The 16,516-nt window shown below is 50.1% G+C and overlaps 1 protein-coding gene across 3 annotated transcripts in view; it reads left to right on the forward strand.

Annotated features, from left to right (window-relative positions):
* The first annotated feature begins 1,651 nt into the window (after nt 1-1,651).
* C3H18orf25 (chromosome 3 C18orf25 homolog) overlaps nt 1,652-16,516 on the forward strand; it is a 99,176-nt gene continuing 84,311 nt past the window's right edge. For all 3 annotated transcript variants that reach the window (XM_029059204.2, XM_029059206.2, XM_029059205.2), the window contains exon 1: nt 1,652-1,968. The gene's annotated coding sequence lies outside the window, so the exon portion shown is untranslated. The remainder of the gene's footprint in view (nt 1,969-16,516) is intronic.

The raw sequence follows: 16,516 nt of genomic DNA on the forward strand, positions 1-16,516 counted from the left end.
AGTTCCCTCATCTGTTAAATGGGGATGAAGAAGACTGTGCACCTCATGCGGGACAACCTGATTACCCTGTATCTACCCTTGCGCTTAGAACAGTGCTCTGCACATAGTAAGCGCTTTGCAGCATGGCTCAGTGAAAAAGCCCGGGCTAGGGAGCCAGAGGTCATGGGTTCGAATCCTGCCTCTGCCCCTTGTCAGCTGGGTGACTGTGGGCAAGTCACTTTGCTTCTCTGGGCCTCAGTTCTCTCATCTGTAAAATGGGGATGAAGACTGTGAGTCTCACGTGGGACAACCTGATGACCCTGTATCTCCCCCAGCGCTTAGAACAGTGCTCTGCACACAGTAAGCGCTTAACAAATACCAACAGCTCAGTGGAAAGAGCCCGGGCTTGGGAGTCAGAGGTCATGGGTTCTAATCCCGGCTCTGCCATCTGCCAGCTGGGTGACTGTGGGCAAGTCACTTTGCTTCTCTGGGCCTCAGTCCCCTCATCTGCAAAATGGGCACGAGCCCATCTGTCAAATGATCACCTTGTGTCCTCTCCAGCGCTGAGAACAGCGCTCTGCACATGGTAAGCACTTTGCAGCATGGCTCAGTGAAAGAGCCCGGGCTTGGGAGTCAGAGGTCATGGGTTCGAATCCCCACTCTGCCCCTTGTCAGCTGGATGACTGTGGGCAAGTCACTTTGCTTCTCTGGGCCTCAGTTCCCTCATCTGTAAAATGGGGATGAAGACTGTGAGCCTCACGTGGGACAACCTGATGATCCTGGATCTCCCCCAGCACTTAGAGCAGTGTTCTGCACAGAGTAAGCGCTTAACAAATACCAACAGCTTAGTGGAAAGAGCCCGGGCTTGGGAGCCAGAGGTGATGGGTTCTAATCCCGGCTCCGCCATCTGCCAGCTGGGTGACTGTGGGCAAGTCACTTTGCTGCTCTGGGCCTCAGTCCCCTCGTCTGTCAAATGGGGATGAAGACTGTGAGCCTCACGTGGGACAACCTGATGACCCTGAATGTTCCCCAGCGCTTAGAACAGCGCTCTGCACACAGTAAGCGCTTAGCACATACCAACAGCTCAGTGGAAAGAGCCCGGGCTTGGGAGCCAGAGGTGATGGGTTCTAATCCCGGCTCCGCCATCTGCCAGCTGGGGGACTGTGGGCCAGTCACTTCGCTTCTCTGGGCCTCAGTCCCCTCGTCTGTCAAACGGGCAGCTTGTGTCCTCTCCAGCGCTGAGAACAGCGCTCTGCACATGGTCAGCGCTTAACCCACGCCTTCCTTATTATCCCTGCTGAGGCCGCCGGGGCCTCATCCCTCTCCCAGCCGGTGGCATGCCCTCGGTTTCATCGGCTGCATCGTGCGGACGGAGGCTTTGGGGGGTGCGGAGCCCTGCGCTGAGCGTTTCCCCCGGCCGGTCCTTTCCTCTCCGCCTGCGGGCCGGGCCCCGGACGGAGGGGCGGGGGGCAGAGCCGGGGCGCTGCAGTGGGAGGAGCGCGGCCGGGGGAGCCGGCAGGGGGCGCTGCGGGCCTCCGTCCGCGGCCGGCGCGCCTCCCCTCCTCCCCGCCTCCCCGCGGGCGGGGGCGCGGGCGGCGCTCTAGCCCGTGCGTGCGGGGGCGCGGGCGGCGCTCTAGCCGCGCGGGCGGGCGGGCTCGGTGGTGCCGGGCGGAAGTGAGGCGCGGAGCCCAACGGCCTCTGCTGACATTTTCTCCGGGCGGCGCGGACGCCGGCCGGGACCCGCACCCACCCCGCGCTCACCCCCGCACCTTCCTCCTCCTCCTCCTCGTCGTCGTCGTCGTCCTCGTCCTCGTCGTCCTCGTGCTCCTGCCGCCGCCGCCGCTGCTGCTCCCGGCGGGGGTGTGCGGCCTGCAGGCTCCGGGGCCGCTCGGGCCCGCTCCCTCCCGGCCCGCGCAGGACCGGCCGCCCCGCACCGCCCCGCACCGCCCCGCCCCGTCTCGTCCCGTCCCGCAGGAGCGGCGGGCCCAGGTGAGGCTCGGCCGGCAGCGCGGAGCCGAGGGGGTCCCGGGCCTCGGGGGGCTCGGCCTCCCGGCCCCGACCGACATCCCCTCGGGCGTCCCCGTCCTCCTCCTCCTCTTCCTCCTCCTCCTGCTCCTCCTCTTCTCCGCCGGGCCCCCTCTCTGCCCTCTGCGTGCCGCTCCGTGGCCGGTGCCCCTGCCCCCCGGGTCTACTCCCCCGTGTCCTGCCCCCCTGGGTCCCGCTTCGTGGCTGGTGCCCCTGCCCCCGGGTCTTGCCCCCTGGCTCCTGCCCCCTGGGTCCCACTGCATGGCCAGTGCCCTTGCCCCCCGTGTCTTCCCCCCCGTGTCCTCCTTATGTCCCACTCTATGGCTGGTGCCCCTTCCCCCGTGTCTTCCCCCCCGTGTCTTCCCCCCACGTGTCTTCCCCCCCCGTGTCTCCCTCCCCCCCGTGTCTTGCCCCCCTGTGGCCTCCCTATGTCCCACTTCATGGCTGGTACCTCACCCCCCCGTGTCTTCTTCCCCCCCGTGTCTTCTTCCCCCCCGTGTCTTCTTCCCCCCCGTGTCTTCTTCCCCCCCGTGTCGTCTTCCCCCCCGTGTCGTCTTCCCCCCCGTGTCTTCTTCCCCCCCGTGTCTTCTTCCCCCCCGTGTCGTCTTCCCCCCCGTGTCGTCTTCCCCCCCGTGTCGTCTTCTCCCCGTGTCGTCTTCTCCCCGTGTCGTCTTCTCCCCCGTGTCGTCTTCCCCCCCGTGTCTTCCCCCCCCCCCCGTCTTCTTCCCCCCCCCCGTCTTCTTCCCCCCACCGTGTCTTCTTCCCCCCCCCGTGTCTTCTTCCCCCCCCCGTGTCTTCTTCCCCCCCCCGTGTCTTCTCCCCCCCCGTGTCTTCTCCCCTCCCGTGTCTTCTTCCCCCCCGTGTCTCCCCCCCCATGTCTCCCCCCCGTGTCTTGCCCCCTGTGTCCCACTTCATGGCCAGTGCCCCGCCCCCTGTGTCTTGCCCCCGTGTCCTCCCTATGTCCCACTCCGTGGCCGGTGCCCCTGCCTCCTGTGTTTTGCCCCCTGTATTTTGTCCCCTGTATCTTGCCCCGTGTGCCCGGTGACCCCCTGCCCGGTGACCTGCTCTGCCTCGGGCCGGGAGGCTTTCCTCCCCTCCCGTCGCCTCCCCATCTTCCTACCTTCCCTTCAGCTCCACAGGGACCGCCAGCCCCGGGACGCGGGAAGGGGCACATCCCCATTTTCCCCCCTGCCCCCCAAACAGCTCGGTTTCCAGGGCCAGGAATTCGAGCCGTGGCGTAGGGAAGGGTGCAAACCTTCAGGGGTCCAACTCCAGTTTCCCCAAAGTTCTTTGCCTTTTAGGTGCCCCCTTCCCTCTCCCCATCACTTTTCTGTCTGAGCGAATGGTGGGGCCCTCCCAGGGGGACGAGAATCCCAGCGGAAGCATTTTATCCAGCGCCGGCCTTCTCGTGAGGAATAAATCCTCATTCCAGTTGGGTTTAGGCGCTTGTGGTGTGGTGTCATCGGGTGCCTGACAACCTGCAGCGGGGACTTGAGTCAGCCGCCTCCTCTCGGTGCGGTGCCGCGCGCTCCTGAGAAGGACGGTACCTAAGATGCCACTTTCTGCAGCAGAGCACCACTTGAGGGTTAAGCAGGCCCTCTTGAAAAAAGACCCAGAGTTGGTGGATTCCCAGTCTTTCAGTGCTACCTGGAGGCGGATATTTGGACAGCGTAGGCACAGTGGGTACAATTCAGGAAACTCTGGGGCACTGGGATGTCTCCGAACATCAATCGCTTTATAAACAGACTAACCTTGGCCAAGCGGCTGGTATTTTCTGAGTTTCCGGAGGAATCCAATAGCCACATTGTCACTGACGGTGTTATATGGCGCCCGCCTTCTAGTATCAAAAGAAACATTTAAAACTTAATTCTTCACCTATAGGTTCTAGTCTCATTTTCCCTTTGGGCGGGTGGTGGTCGGGGGGAATCGTGAGCAAGCGCATCAAAATCAAGTTCCCTTTGAAGAGTTTGTCAAGTGTGTTTCTTGAATAAATCAAAATTTAAAGGCCCATATAAAGTGAGGTTCTTAAAAGAAATATCATCGGGCCATTTTCCACTGTTTGTCTTCATATTTACTCTGATTTTAGAGACGTTTTTTAAAGTTGACTTAATACAAGTTCAGAAAGTGGGGATAACGGTGTCGTGTTGGTTTTTCAATTTCGATTCTGAATTTTAAGACTTTGGGCCAAAGATTAATGCAAGGCTTTGCACTGTCATTTAATGTGTTGCTCTCGGGACGTAGTGTTCTAGTTAACTCTTTTAAAAAAACTTCCTTGGCCTCGATCATTTGCCTGGTCTCGCCGGTACCTTAAACTTACACCTAGCGCTCCCGCTTACTAAAATGAATGTCGTATCTTTTGACAGTTTGAGGTTTGATCGTTCGGAAGGCCCAGCTAGTTTTGTAAACCAAGCTAGATGGCTGAAGTCTGAGTTGGGTACGGGAATTTCGGATTACTAACCTCTATGTGATTCCGTATCTGAACGCACCTCTTAATTAAGGGTACTATGCCTTTGTCAGGTCACGGTCGATTAACGTTTCCAGAGACTTTGGAAGATGATAAATACGTTCAACTCTTAGGGTTTCAAGCTTCCTATATGTCTGGCAAATGAAGCGATATCTCCAAATTGCTTTCATCTTTTATTATTTTTTTTAAACGAATTGACTCATCACGCCTTTGGTTCAAGGTTTTAGAACACTGGTTGTAGTCTTTTTTGGGGATCACCAAACTTACACCGTATAATTGAGTTTTTTTAAACTGCTGAACTTGATTCTAAAATGTAATTCACTTGCTCCTTGCGTTTTCTTTCCTGCTGTCGTCTTCCTTCTTTTGTCAGAACGGTTGCTGTCGAACTACTAAAGCGAAACAAACATGTTTAATTTTCAGCTCCTACGTGGGAAGCTCTTCTCGGTAAAGGTGGAATTGAATGCAAGTGGGTTAGTTTCCCACAGCCCACAGGGCCTTGTGGTGGCAGAAAGGAACGTGGTGAGACCAAAAAGTTGTCAGTTTCCAATCTTGGCTGCGTGACCCTCCCCAGAAAGGTTTTTGTTGTGGAGTTTTTTTAAAAAAAGAAAATGCCAGAGGAGGAAGGAGCATTCTTACGAACAATAGAATCACAGAGGTGGTGCTTACAACCCTATGTGGATGTTATCTTCTATCAGAAGATGTTACTGCAACTCTGAGAGAGCAAGTGCCCTAAATGTGGCACCGGCTTAAAGGCACGTGTAGTCCGCCTTGCTTACCCGTCATGACCCCTGTTTCCATGGTCTGTTGTTTATGGAGATGTCTGCCCGCTTGCTTCCTGGCCTACTCCCCACCCGAGCTTGCCCGTCTCGGCCTGTTGATCCTTCTGCTGTTGCTTTGGAAGGCAGTCCGCAACCAGCCCACAAAGTTTGTCAAGTTAACCAGTTGGAAACGTCTTCGCTGCATCATTTACAGGTGAAGATTAATGAAGGAGGGCAACCTATCAGTGGAGGAGATATATGGGAAGAAAGTAGAGGAAGTGGAAAGTAAGACCGACCCTCTCCGCAGCTTGACCGAGAAGGGAGGGAAAGGGAAGAGGGGAGAAGACCTACCAATCCTACTTTTTTATTTCCCCCACCGCCGGTCATTTTGGAAAACGACCGGGCTGGGAGAAACCAGTAGTACTACAGAAGCTACCGAGGGTGGCTTTTTAATTTCTCCTCTTGGAAGCTCACTGTGGGCAGGGGATGAGTCTACCAACTCCGTTACAGTCTATGTACTCTCCCAAGGGCTTAGCACAGTGCTCTGCACACAGCACTCGATAAATACGATGGTTTAAAAAGCTAGGGCTCCTTTTCTTATACTTCATTCATTTGCAAACGACTTCACCATGCGGAGATCAAATCCGATTATCAGCAAATTAACATAGGTTTCACAGAAGGATGAAATTGTGCTAAAGCTCGGCTAAGCGCAACACCCATTCCAAAAGTGGATTTCAATCTGGTTTCTGTTTAGGTTGCCTTAGTTAATAATGGAGAGAGATGAGATGTTGACCAAAGATGCTAACATAAGTTGCTTGTTACTAAGATGTTGTTGCTTTGAGAAATTGCAAACCCTCAGCATTTTCTAAAATGACATATCATCAAAAGGTACTGCATTGTCGTGAAGTGCGTGGAGGGAAAGCTGGGTGGAGACTGAAATTCTAGGAAAATAGAGTTATTTTCTTTTCATTACTGAGAACAAATATTCACTGTGGTTATCCTGTCTGCATTTGAGTTTACCTTTACACAGGCAGACTCTTCTCAAATCAGCACGTTTATCACTGTGCATCGAGTACTTAGAAACTTTTCCCTCCAAGGCCAACAAGGATTTAAGGCTACAATAGGTACTGCAATTACACTGAAGTGTTTTGGGGACTGCAACTCCCTCTGTGTGAAGTCACTTCTCCGATCAAGACGGGTTGTTGCTTGGACCCATTACTGATACAAAATGGCTAGGGTACAATCTCTCTCTGATTCCCAAAGCTGTATTCCAAACATCCCTGATATCCCGGTGATCTCTTGGATGGTTTTGAAGGTGGCTCTTCCGCGGTAGCCTAGTAGTAGACTGTTTTGTATTGCCTATCCTCTTGGCTGTGTACGCCATCTGCACTTGATGTTCTTCCCCCCCATCCCCACCCCAACACTCTTGTACACGTCCTTGATGTTCTCCCCTTTAGCCTATCTGTTGCTTTATTTTAATGTCTGTCTCTTCTTGACTGTAAATTCCTTGTGGGCAGGGATCATGGCTACCAACGTGATTGTATTGTACCCTCCCAAGCCCTTAGTGGAGTGCTCTGCACACAGTGAGCGCTGATTAAATACCGCCGATTGATCGACTCTGTGAGGATTGACACGTAACAGTTTTCTTAAAAGGCCCCATTAAATGTAGCGTGGCGAAGGAATGCTTTTAAATGGGTGACCGTATAGCTCAGCACCCATCTCTCAGCTCTGCCAGTTCCTCCCACTAGCTCCCCGTGTCCCTCTGCATCAAGCAGAATTTGGCAGTTTGGATTCAAGGTCCTCCGCTAGCTCATACTCCCTTATATAGCTGCTCTTTTCACTTACCCATCCCCAACCCGCCCTTTGGGTTCCCATGAAGCTAACCCAACTTTCACTCGTTCTCGACTCTCCCCATCCCACCCCCTCGCTTAGCCCGTTTCCCCGGCTTGGAACTCACAACCTCCCCAGATCTGTCAGGCCACAGCTCCCCTCTCCTCTGTTCAGAGCCCTTCTAAAAACCCATCTCCTCCAACATCATTCCCTGATGAATTCCCAGCATCTCAAATCATACGAAGCAGTGGGGCATAGTGGAAAGATCTGGGTCCTGGGACCTAATTCTGACTGCCATTTACCTGCTTTGTGACCTTGGGCAAGTCACTCAACTTCTCTGTGCCGTATCTGTAAAATGGAGAGTCAATATCTGTTCTCCCTCCTCCCGTGAGTCCCATGGAGGACCTGATCATCTTGTATCTACCTCAGCACTTAATACGGTGTTTGGCACATAGTCAGTGCCTAAGACACCATTATTATTATTATTATTATCATAAAACCAGCAGCTATTTCTAGCACTTATGTACATCATTCGTACCCGTCAGCACTTAGGTATTAATTTATTTTGATTATTCTGACGGTAATTATTTTTACATCCTCCTCCCCTGTTAGCATATACTCCTTGGGTAAAAAAAGTGTCTCGCTCTTGCCTGGTACTTCTCATGTGCTTAGGTACATAGTGGGCATTCAAGTGCTACCACCGGTTCATACAGTGCAGTGCTTAAGGCCTTTTGGCTTCTTATTTAGCGTCTTATCATAAGCCCCAGCCTCGGGCCACGCACGTCCCAGTAGTACTAGATCCTGCCATGGTAGAAGCCGTGGGGAGCCATCATCACTCCGGGTTTATTTTTGGGGCTTACGATATCAGCGGTGGGCTGGGAGGCAAAGCTATTCTGATTCTCATAAATGTAACAGCTTTTATTTCAGCATAAGGCTTTCCAAATTCAACCCACCGTGGGACTCGTTTGTGTATCGCAGTAAAGCTCTGCCAGGGCGAGAGTCTGAGGGCCAGCCTGATCCAAGGTGAACCCCCAAGGGGCCGCCATCCTCCCTTCTAGTAGGAGTGAAGCCGCTCACACAACACCAGCCGTCTCACAAGCCCCGTCGTCCCTCCTCACTCTTGGGACTTAGAATCCTACAGGAATTTTGTGGATCTGGGGGTGGTGCCAGAGCAGTAGTGTTTTGCCAGGGGCTACCTACCCCCTTACCTACGCCAGTCTGATCCAAATCTAGACAGTTTTTCCGAGGTGCTTCTAAAGGAGTTGACGGATCCATCTGCCCGTAGCAACATTCCTCCTGACCTCCGTCAGTCAATCAGTGGAATTTATTGAGGGCTTGCCATGTGCAGAGCACTGCACTGAGCTCTTGGGAGAGGACAGCACAGTGGAGTTGGTAGCTACCTTCCCTTCTCCCAGGAAGCTTACGGTCTAGAGGAGGAGACAGAAATCAGTATAAACGCATAAATAATAGACAGGTACATGTACCTAACTACTCTGGGGCTGAGGGTGGCATTCATACCAAGTGCTTAAAGGGTCCAGATCCAAGAGGGTCCAGGTCCAAGTGCATAGGTGACACAGAAGGGAGAGGGAATAGAGGGAAAGAGGACTTAATCAGGGAAGGCCTCTTGGAGGAGTTGTGATTTTCAGAAGGCTCTGAAGGTGGGGAGATTAGCGGTCAGTCTTATACTGAGGGGAAGATGTTCCCGGCCAGAGGAAGGACCTGGGCAAGGGGTCAGTGGTGAGATAGACGAGCTCAAGTTAGAGTGAGTAAGTTGGTTTATGCTCAGATTCCTTTAGCTTCCCCTTCTACTCGAGCTTATTCCAAGCGCTTAGTACAATGCTCTGCAAATAGTAAGCGCTCAATAAATACCATCGAATGAATGCTGTCCCTCCTCTTTTTTATTTTATGGTATTAAGTGCTTACTATTCTGTGCACTGTACTAAGTGCCAGGGTAGATACAATCTAGTCAGTCTGGAAACGGTCCGTGTCCCACAGGGGACTCACTTAACCACCGTTTTATAGATGAGGTAACTGAGGCCCGGAGCAGCGAAGTGACTTGCCCAAGGTCACACAGCAGATGAGGGGCAGAGCTAGGACTAGAACCCAGATCCTCCTGACGAACAGGCCCATGCTGAACCCACAAGGCCATGCTGCACCTCTTGTCGTCTTTATTATCCCGTCCCTTGTTTAGAGCCTCCCCCACTCCCACTCTATCGGGTGCTTGAATATCGATGAAACTACAGCCGCCCACTCTTACTGCTGCTCAGTTATCCACACGGCTCTTAGCTGGGAGCTCTGTGGCTCGGGGTGGACCCGAGCAGATGAACTGGGAAGCTGCACGCTTTTCTCTTTTGCCGCACCAAACTCCTCTGGATCTCTTTGACCTCGAGTCACTGGACTACGCCTGGAGACCTTGGGCCTTAAGTCTGCGGCCTGTCGAATATAGGGCTGTAGTTAGAACAGCTCGATTTTAGAGCTAAAGCCTGCGGCTAGGATCCATCATCTCAAATCCAAGCAGCACCTCAGAAAAGCAGATATTTTTAAGGTAGCCGTCCCCTCATTTCAGTAAATGGATGTTTTTGTATAGAGACAAGAATTGAAAATAGGTTACTCATTTTTCCATTCAGCTCTAAGGTAACCTACATAATTATGCTATTATGGAACAAGTAACGGCAACTTTTTCCAGAACTAAGATCTTGCTTATGTAGTAATTTGCTCAAAAAAGAAAGATTCTTTGAGACTCAGCATCTGGCTTTCAGCAAGATGTTGCTTGTACCACCCACTACAACTTCTAAGTGGCTTGAGGCAAAAAGGGAAGTCAGTGTCATATCTCACCGGTTCATGGTGGATCCAGCCCCTCATCTTTCGTGTAAAGCATTGAATTCCCTTATTTGTATTTTCCATTCGTAAGCAACTAGTGGAAGGACCATTAGAAAGGTTGCGGATTATGGCAGAGGACAGGACGTTCTGAGAAAGTATATCCATGGAGTCGCTATGAATCGGAAATGACTCGACGGCGCTTATTAATAATAAAAGCAACTAGTCTAAATGCAGTGCAGTCTGTCATATCGTACTCTCTCAAGCGCTTAGTCCAGTGCTCTGCACACCTGAAGTGTATAGTACACTGAATGATTAATCCCATCAATTGAAATCAAGCTTTCATCCGCTTCTGGTTTGCCCCTGGACTACTGATATGTGAAATCACCAAATCGGAAGTTTTAGACTATCAGAGGAACCTCTCATTTGAAAATGGGATAGGATAGCAGTTCGATAAAAAAATAAGATCTGAAGCTAGTGGTCGTGGGAGAGCTTGTGTTGTTTTGTTTTTGGGAACATCCTTCTTTGATAATGTTTGTCTCAAAATATGCTGTGTACCCCCCGGATGAAGTTAGTTAAGAGAAGCAGCAGGCTTTGTGGAAAGAGCATGGGCTTGGGAGTTAGAGGATATGGGTTCTGATCCCAGCTCTGCCACTTGTCTGCTGTGTGACCTTGGGCAAGCCACTTCACTTCTCTGTGCCTCAGTTATCTCATCTGGAAAATAAGGATTATGTCTGCCCCACTTGGGACAACCTGATTATCTTGTAACTACTCCAGCTCTTAGAATGGTGCTTGTCACATAGTAAGTGCCTAACAAATACCATTATTATTGTTATTATAAGTACTGTGGCCTAATGGAAAACACACAGGCCTGGGAGTCGGAGGACCTGGGTTCTAATTCTGGTCCTGCCACTTGTCTGCCTTGTGACCTTGGGCAAGTCACTTAACAGTTCTGTGCCTCACTTACCTCATCTGTAAAATGGAGATTAAATCCTCCCTCTGACTTCGATTCGGAGCCCCCTATGGGACAGGAACTGAGCTCATTCTGATTCTCGTATCTACCCTAGTGCTTAATAGAGGGACTGATTTATAATAAGTGCTGAACAAGTACTATTAAAAGAAAAAAAACAAAAAAGCAAAAACCCTTTATCCACTTTAGGCTTAAATTTTGGTCAGTTACAGTTTTGCCGGTTGCTATTGGTTGTCATTGATTCCTGCAGGGAATTGTACTTCTAAAACCAGAAAATCAGATAATTATTAGATCCCAATTACTGGTTTTGAAATCCTCCATGATTAAGTTGTTACACTGTATCCTGATAGCCAGGTGACTGTCACTGTGGAATATCTTTAAAATCTGTCTCTGACAATAACAAAAACCAGGAGGAGGTAGGTGCAGAATGCCCTTTTAAAAGCCGCATCTTTCTGGAGTTATCTTTTGGGGTTTGCAGTTGGCTGCTGCCCTCCAGTCAGTCCAGGCATTCCCTGTTCGTGCCATGGTAAGAAAGCTTTTTCTTGGGGACTCTTTCTCAGCAGCTAAGGGTAGACTAGGGAAAGCCTAATGCCAAGGCGGGGGAGAGGAAGGTGGGTGGGCTTGGAGACTGGCAACTGGCTATTAGCATGTTTATTGTGTTCAAAATATATAAAGTGAACACCAGGGAGTTCACTTTAAAGAATATGTGACAGGTAGCAGTGGTGCAGATGAAAACATTCTACTTTCTTATCATTTTTTTGCCTTGGAAGAAGGGGAATTTTCATTGAGTGGGAGAATATCTGAACAAATGCTTTTTTATTTTAATCGTGTTAAAATGTTTACTATTTGCCAGGCACCGTACTAAGTGCTGGGACAGATACAAGATAATCGAGTTGGACACAGTCCATGTTCTACATGGGGCTCGTAGTCTTAATCCCATTTTATAGATGAGGTAACTGTGGCACAGAGAAGTGAAGTGACTTGTCCGAGGTCACACAGCAGGCCAGTGGCAGAGCCGGGATTGGAACCCAGGTCCTTCTGACTTCCCAGGCCCCTGCTCAATCCACTAGGCCACACTGCTTCTTTTGTCCATCTAATCACTGATCGATATCTACAGTGGGGAAGGTTCCCAGTAGTAAATTCATTCACTAGTATTTATTGAGTGCTTACTATGTGCAGGGCACTATACTAAGCGCTTGGAATGTATAATTCGGCAACAGATAGAGACAGTCTCTGCCCAGTGATGGGCTCACAGGCTAAATTCAATTCCTTAGTGGCTTCCTCTCAGTGCTCTGACTGTAGAGTGGTAATCCTCTCGTCTTTGGCTTGCGGTAGTTGTTTTTGGGGCTGAAATCCTCTCTGTCAAGTAGTGATGCTTACAGCAATAAACAAATAGATAGGCTCTAACGTGTAGACAGGTGCCCCGAAATAGAGGCAGGATGTTTAAGATGTTGGTTGTTTACTTTAAGTACTAATTTATCAAGTGAGGTATGGATAAGGGAGAGAGACTTATTTTTAAAATGTTACCCTTTTTATAAAGGTATGGCAGTAACTATAGCCAAGAATGAAAACCTATAGAATAGCCACAGCTAATGCAGCATTATGGTCACGAGACACCACCCGGAGTGCCAGAAATCCCTATATCGGGGTCATTTAAAACTAGATCAGCCACAACATGAAAAGTGGATTACAGGAAGAAATCCTTTATGAGAGAGTTGTCGGTTATAAAGTATCCGACCCGTTGCATCAAGGTCCCATTTTGTTTCTCAGTTGTCATTTTGGTACTAAGTTATTTTTCTGTTAGCGTTAAGGGCGAGCTGCACACTCCCCTTAGGAATACTTGAGATTCGTGGTGTCGACGAAAAGTGCCACCGTACCTTGTGGCCAATCCCCCTGAGAATGTCATCCGTGCCTCAGATGTCATGGCTCTCTTCCAGAGCCTGGCAGGAAGTAGCTGATGCGGTAATCCATTCAGTCGTATTTATTGAGCACTTACTGTGTGCAGAGCACCTTACTTAGCACTTGGGAGAGTACAGTATAAGAATAACAGACACATTCCCTGCCCACAACGAGCTTGCAGTCTAGAGGGGGAGCTCACAGACTGAGGCAGCAGTGGCCTTCAGTGGCTCCTCTGCTCTCGGAGGGCTAAGGCAGGCCGACTGCACCCTCACGCAACCCGAGGGGGGCCATTCCAGACCAGGAAGAAGCTTTAATAGCCTTCAAGGGTTCCAAATGTTTAGATTTTTTGAAAGATTTGCGGCTCTTGTGGTTGCCAGACTGAGGCTGGCCCTCCTTGTTCATTTGTTCAGTCAGTCATATTTATTGAGCACTTACTGTGTGCAGAGCACTGTACTAAGCACTTTGGAAAGTACAGCAATAGAGACAGTCCCTGCCCACAACGAGCTCACAGTCTAGCCAGGGGGAGACAGACATCAATACAAGTAAACAGACATCAATATAAAATAAAATCGCAACTCTATACAGATATATACATAAGAGCTATGGGACGGGGACGGGGGGAAGAGCAAAGGGAGCAAGTCAGGGTGGTGCAGAAGGGAGTGGGAGATGAGGAAAAGTGGGGCTTAGTCTGGGAAGGCCTCTTGGAGGAGACGTGCCTTCAGTAAGGCTTCAAATGGGAGGAGAGTAATAAACAGTATCGAAGACCTGCTCTTTATTTCTGATTTTACTTTTTAATAGTATATGTTAAGCACATACTATGTGCCAGGCATTGTTCCAAGTCCTAGGGTCAATATAAGCTAATCAGGTTGGACCCAACCCCTGTCCTTCCTGGGGCTCAGTCTTAATCCCTGTTTTACAGATGAGGGAACTGAGGCCCAGAGAAGTGAAGCAACTTCCCCAAGGACACCCAGCAGATGAGTGGCAGAGCCGGGACTAGAACCCAAGTCCTTTTGATTCCCAGGCCTGTGCTCTACTCACTAGACCACACTGCTCCTCATGTGTCTTCTTGTGTCAATTGTTGCTTCCCTCCTGCTCCCGCTGAATTAGTTGGTGAACACCCTGCGGGCAGTTTTCAGCCCTGTTCTTTTTCCTCCCACGGTGCTCCAGCCCCCAGGAGGTACTCAGTATTAATGTTGGTATTTGTTAAGTGCTTACTATGTGCAGAGCACTGTTCTAAGCGCTGGGGTAGATACAGGGTAATCAGGTTGTCCCACGTGAGGCTCACAGTCCCCATTTTGCAGATGAGGGAACTGAGGCACAGAGAAGTTAAGTGACTTGCCCACAGTCACACAGCTGACAAGTCACAGAGCCAGGATTCGAACCCCTGACCTCGGACTCCCAAGCCCGTGCTCTTTCCACTGAGCCACGCTGAGTGAATGGATGACTGCTTTCTTGCTGATTCCACAGTCACCCTACTGTTTACTGGTTCGTTTGCAGCCCCAACACATGGCCACTGATGAGAGCCCGTCTCTTGGGGACTGGAGCAAAATACAACATGTCAGCTGAGAAAGATAACTGTCATGGAACATGCTGGCTTGGGCTAACTATAATGTAAGAGTACCAAAGAAATGATCACTGTATTCATGTTTCCATGAGCAAAACGGGCTGAGCGGACTCTGCAGAATGAGTCAAAAGCATTAGTAATCTGGGGGAAAGGGCCATGCTTATTGACTAAGTTGACCCTATGTACACGGTGCCTAAATCACTTCAAAATGTAATGCCATAATAATAATCGTACTTACTAAGCACTTACTGTGTGCCAAACACTTTTTTCTAAGCACTGGGGTGGATGCAAGGTAATCAGGTTGGACACAATTCGTATCCCACAGGGGACTCATAAATCCCCGTTTTACAGGTGAGGAAACTGAGGCATTCAAAAGTTAAGTGACTTGCCCAAGGTCACACAGCAGGCATGCGGCGGAGCTGAGATTAGAATTCAGGGCTTCCGACTCCCAGGCTCCTGTTTTTTCCACTGGGCCATGCTGCTTTGGTTGAATAATAGTTGTCAGCAACCATATGGTAGGTGATTTGCATTTCTCAGGGCAGCTTTTTTCTATACAGAAAAAATAACATAACATATATAACTTTATTAGCATTATAGTTTTACTAAACAGCACCTAGAATGCCAGTGATGAAGTGGTAGGCAGTAACGTGGGGAGAGTCGGCTGATAGATGAGTACTTTGGAGATTATTGACCCAGTCATAGAACTCCTCTGAAGATGTATGAGGTTTTCAAGCCCTGACTCAGAATTTCAAATTCAAAACTCCAAACTTGCGTATGCCTGGATGGTGACTGAAATCTGTGGGTGGCTGTAAACGGTTCACTTCTGCAGACAGGTTGCCCACTTAACTTGGCTCCCCCTTGACCAATACTGAAGGAGAAGGCAGTGATGGTCTGATAGCCTTAAGTTTTGAATCTGCTTTGGCTACGCAGATCGTTAACTGGTCTCTGTCAGTCCACCAGTGAGGTTGATTACTGCCCAAGAAACATTTCCTGTTGTCTCACCAATTCTTTGCCACTTCAGGATCTGGGACATAAGCTCCAGGTGTTAAAAAGGCAATTAGAAAAACTCGTTAAACACTCGGTTTCAGTTTCGGAAAAGTTTTCAGTAATTTTCTGCTTACCCACGGAACAGATTTGACATAGTGGTGGCTTACATTAAGTACTCTGTCCTTGCTGGTGTCCTGAATCAGCACCTCTCTGTGGCAGTTCTTTTTGGACCTGGCCTGGCTAAGTGCTAACTTCCTTGCACTTGTATCAGTCAGTTGATAGCAGAACTCTGTGTAAGTGCTTGGGAGTTTACAATAGAATTAGATGTAATTCTGACCGCAAGGTGCTGAGAGTCTTTCTCTACATTGTCAGTTGGAGAGGACGTCCACCCAGTGTGTAGCGAATTCATTCTTTACCCCTTGGTTGGTTGAAAGTGCCAGTATTGATACAGATTAATATTTATTGAGCCTCTAGTGGGCTCATAGCATTGGACTAAGCACTGTGTGAGTCACAGAGAACATAGTTGAACCCTTGGATCTGAAGCAGACGGAGGCTTCAAATTGATTACACCGGGGCCACAGGAGACAAACTGGATTTTTTTTCTTTTCGGTTCATGTAGAGTTGGATATTTTTTTTAAATTGTATTTAAGCGCTAAGTATGTGCCAGGTATTGGGGTTGGTACAAGTTAATCAGGATGGATTGAGCCCTTGTCCCACATGGGGCTCACAGTCTTAATGGCCATTTTACAGATGAGGTAACCGAGGCATAGAAAAGTGACTTGTGTAAGGTCACACAATGGACAAGTGTGACCGTCCTCTCCTGGTTCTCCTCTTACCTCTCTGGCCGGTCATTCTCGGTCTCCTTCGCTGGCGCCTCCTCCCCCTCCCATCCTTTAACTGTTGGAGTTCCTCAAGGGTCAGTTCTTGGCCCTCTTCTGTTCTCCATTAACACTCACTCCCTCGGTGAACTCATTCGCTCTCACGGCTTCGACTACCATCTCTACGCAGATGACACGCAGATCTACATCTCCGCCCCTGTCCTCTCCCCCTCCCTTCGGGCTCGCATCTCCTCCCGCCTCCGGGACGTCTCCGCCTGGATGTCGGCCCGCCACCTAAAACTCAACATGAGCAAGACTGAGCTCCTCATCTTCCCTCCCAAACCCGGTCCTCTCCCAGACTTCTCTATCACCGTGGATGGCGCGACCGTCCTTCCCGTCTCTCGG

This window comes from Ornithorhynchus anatinus, chromosome 3 (genome assembly GCF_004115215.2).
Source record: "Ornithorhynchus anatinus isolate Pmale09 chromosome 3, mOrnAna1.pri.v4, whole genome shotgun sequence".
Lineage (NCBI taxonomy): Eukaryota > Metazoa > Chordata > Mammalia > Monotremata > Ornithorhynchidae > Ornithorhynchus > Ornithorhynchus anatinus.